The sequence below is a fragment of the Salvia miltiorrhiza genome, chromosome 3 (assembly GCF_028751815.1).
Source record: "Salvia miltiorrhiza cultivar Shanhuang (shh) chromosome 3, IMPLAD_Smil_shh, whole genome shotgun sequence".
NCBI lineage: Eukaryota > Viridiplantae > Streptophyta > Magnoliopsida > Lamiales > Lamiaceae > Salvia > Salvia miltiorrhiza.
The window spans coordinates 46,279,955-46,283,700 of record NC_080389.1 but is presented as its reverse complement, the minus strand read 5'-3'; the positions used below and the strand labels follow the sequence as shown (position 1 = coordinate 46,283,700).

At 36.7% G+C, this 3,746-nt stretch overlaps 1 pseudogene; it reads left to right on the top strand.

The window, feature by feature from the left end:
• The first annotated feature begins 235 nt into the window (after window positions 1-235).
• Window positions 236-1,790, top strand: LOC131016111 (uncharacterized; annotated as a pseudogene).
• Window positions 1,791-3,746: the final 1,956 nt, after the last annotated feature.

Sequence of the window (3,746 nt, the reverse complement as noted above, 5' to 3'; positions counted from 1 at the left end):
CGCTCCCGACTCATTGAGCGCGTTGAACTTCTCCGCGATTGCTCCCCAATATTGGAGCAACTTTTGGGAGGTCCCCAAAATAGGATTGTGGGTTGCCTCCGCCCACAAGATTGCCACGAGCTTGGACTCCTCGCTAGAATATGCAGCGCGGGTGCCCTTGGCTTTCGGCTTCACCGCCTCCGGCTCTTCTTAGACGCTGGTGTTCGCTGCCGGCGTGGGAAGATTTCCCGTAGCCAAGACATTGGAGGCTTGTGAAAATGGAGCAAATCCCATCATTGGAAGTCTCAAACCGCCTTGTTGCTCGAGGTATTCATCGAATTCACGATTCATTTAAAAATGTAGAAGAGAGAATTGTTGTTGGGAAAAATTTTAAAGAGAGAATTGTAGTTGAGAAAGTGGTGAATTTGATATTGTGGAAGAGTGGTATTTATAGAAGGGTAAAAAGAAAAACAAAATAGCCGTTTATAAAGCAACGGTCGATTTTTTTTTAAATATATATATATATATATATTTCAAACGGTCATTTAAAAAAAAAAAACGATTTTCGATTTTTTTTTCTTAATCGCCCCGGGTCGCTGCTTCGACACGGCCTCGCATCAGGCCGCGTCTCCAGTGCGGCGCCCCCCTCCTCGATCCAGCACTTGACACCAGCACTGGAGGTGCTCTTAGATTGTAGTATCATAATTCCCAGTTTATTTGTAGAATCTTAAAATCCAGCTAAGCTTCCGGTCAGATGCAAAAAGGGTCCAGTAAATTCCAGATTCCGTCAAAGGGAGTGGTGATTTCAGTTCCCACCCTCATTCTATCAGCTGCAGCTTTTGCAATCCTCCTATTCTTCTTGCTCTCAGCCAGCAAGATAGGTGGACAGCGTGTTACAACCTCAGCTGAGGACCTAGATTGGTTGAAGAGTCGGGTCGAAGCCAATGGATTACATATGCAGCAGAACATTCTACGCAAGGGCATAAACCCCCGAACTCGTCAACAGCAGCTCCAGGAGAAGATGCTAATAACCATACTGCCCTCCCTTGTCCCGGTGAGCTACTTGTAGAAGAACATCACAACAATTACGGGGAGGAGGAAGGGATGTGTTTGAATTTCTTACAGAGTCAGCTCATCTTACGCCAAATTCAAGAGTTGTTGAGATCGGGTGTGGCACACTTGGTGCTGGCCTGCATTTCATACGCTACTTAGATCCAGAGCATTACCATTGCCTAGAAAGGGATGAGCTCTCTCTAATGGCTGCACTACGCTATGAGCTTCCATCGCAAGGCTTGATGTATAAGCGCCCTCTGATTGTAAGAGGTGAAGACATGGATTTCAGTTACGATTTGATATATGCAAGTGCTGTTTACCTCCATATGCCCGACAAGCTCGTCTGGAGCAGTTAGTTGGTCGGCTGAAGCCTCTAGAAGGTCGAATCTTTGTCTCACATAACGTCAAGTTCTGCTCTCGTCTGGGAGGTGAAGAATGCACGGAAAGGCTGACTAATCTGGGTCTCGAATATAAAGGCCAGCATACACATGATAGTTTGCTCTTCAACCACTATGAGATATGGTTTGAGTTCCGGCGATTTAAGGCTTAAAATAGCACGATGTATCGATCCTCGATCATTCTTCCGTCCATGGTGTGAAGCGAGCAGCAAGTGTTGATAATGAACATTATTGCAGAGCAAGTTCCAACACTATGCAGAGGTTCTGTTGATCTTTCATTAACTTCTCATTTTGCAGGTTTTATGTATTAATCGCTATATTCAATTGTATTCTTCAATATATTTTCAGTCATTAGCTCTATGAATTAAATTCGTAATTTCTGTACATGCATCTCTTATAGTAAACATGAAGTTCATTGCAAAGATGTCATGTAGTTTTAGTTATGAATTTATGGGTTTAAATTATTTATTTATGGAAAATTGTATATTGACAAAAAAAAATTGTGTATATTTGGATGTAAGCTGCATTCATTTAAATCAGATTTAATCAAGGTTTATCAATTTTTAGTTAGGATCTATTATATCCACGTATGCAGGAGTTAATTTTGGTGGCTAAAGTGCATTTTATCTGTATTTTAATTAAGCACATTTCAGTCAACCACGATATCATTTATCTATTTTCTAAAAAATGCTCAAATTAACTTTTCTTTTCGAAGTGCTCATAAAAATTGATTATTTCTAGTTGTAGATGAGTAGTTGCAAGTGTTAATTATATGTAGTTATATTTGATATCTCACTAGCTAGTTACAATTTCTTTTATATTCTTTGACTATTCTTGAAAGAGAACGGTTTTCACTTACATATACTTTTTCCTACAAAACCCAGTGCATTTTTTTCATGATTGGATTTGAAGAGATTGGAATCAAGCAGAGTTACTACTATTCACAAACAACACATATTTTAATTAATCAATGCCCTTGATAGAAAATTTTATTGGCCCTCACCTCAATACCAAATGTTAGTCTTTTTCTTTAAAAATGATGTCCAAATTCTTAATTTTCTTTAAAAATGCTTATTAATTTCAAAATAATATTCTCAAAATAAATATATTTAAACTAGTGAAATGATATCATTAATAATAAATGTATTACTGCAGGTGGTGATGAAATCATGAAAAATTCAACAATATTATGCTCAAGCAAGCAAGTAACCGTTAATGGACGTTTCCCCGGTCCAAACATCTACGTCAGTCTCTGGCGACACTCTATTAATCAAAGTCGTTAATCACGTTAATTATAATATGACTATCCACTGGTGATTCTCCCCTCGTTTTTTAAAAAATTTATCTTTTAATTATGATACTATAAATCTGCTTCACATTTAATCCATCAATATATATCATCTGAGATCTTCAAAATAATTTTGATATATACACTAAATCAACTTTTCACATTTGAACCATGTACATGTCATCTTCCAGAATTTATTTAGCTACATGGAATTGTTACTTACAAATTTAGTTTTTGGTGACTCGGTTTAAAAGATATTGAGAATACAAACTTATGACTTCTCAATCACAGGGTCTTCCCTCAAAAAAAAAAAAAAAAAAAAAATCATAGGGTCGACACACTACTCGACTTCCTAAGTTAGATTATTATGTCACTCAAGAAAAAGTCAATTTCCTTCATACATGATTTTATGCTATTTTTTCTAATCCCTCTTCTTCCTTTATTATTATTGATACAAAAAATTCCTACTGAATATTTTGTTTTATATATTTGGTGATGATATCAGCAACTCCGGACCGGGTGGGCTGATGGACCGGCTTACATAACCCAATGCCCGGTCCAACCGGGTGAAAGCTATGTGAGTGGAGCTGCCATTCTTTGGCACCCCTCATAATAACATATTAACATTCACATGTTGAAAGGGTATTTATGCGTTTACAGTCATTTTATCAAGACAATTACAATTTAAATCTCAGATTTTGAACATTATTGCAAATTAAACCTAGCTTTTAGGGTGTGTTTGATATAAAATTGAGATAAAGAGTGATAAATAAAACTTAGATAAATAATACTTAGATAAATAATATAAGAGGGGAGGAGGTATTAAATTTCTTAGTGGAACAGTGATATAAGAGCGGGCCTCTCCCTTAATGCGGGCTTTCTTGTTAATCAATATTGTTATCAAAGCTTAGATAAGACGTGATTATTTATCTATTTTGCTTTATTAAAGTGTTAATAAAGTTTCAATTATGTTGTTGTTCCATCCATGTGTTCTTAATAGAGATTGGTTTTCTCCTAAAAAAAAGTTT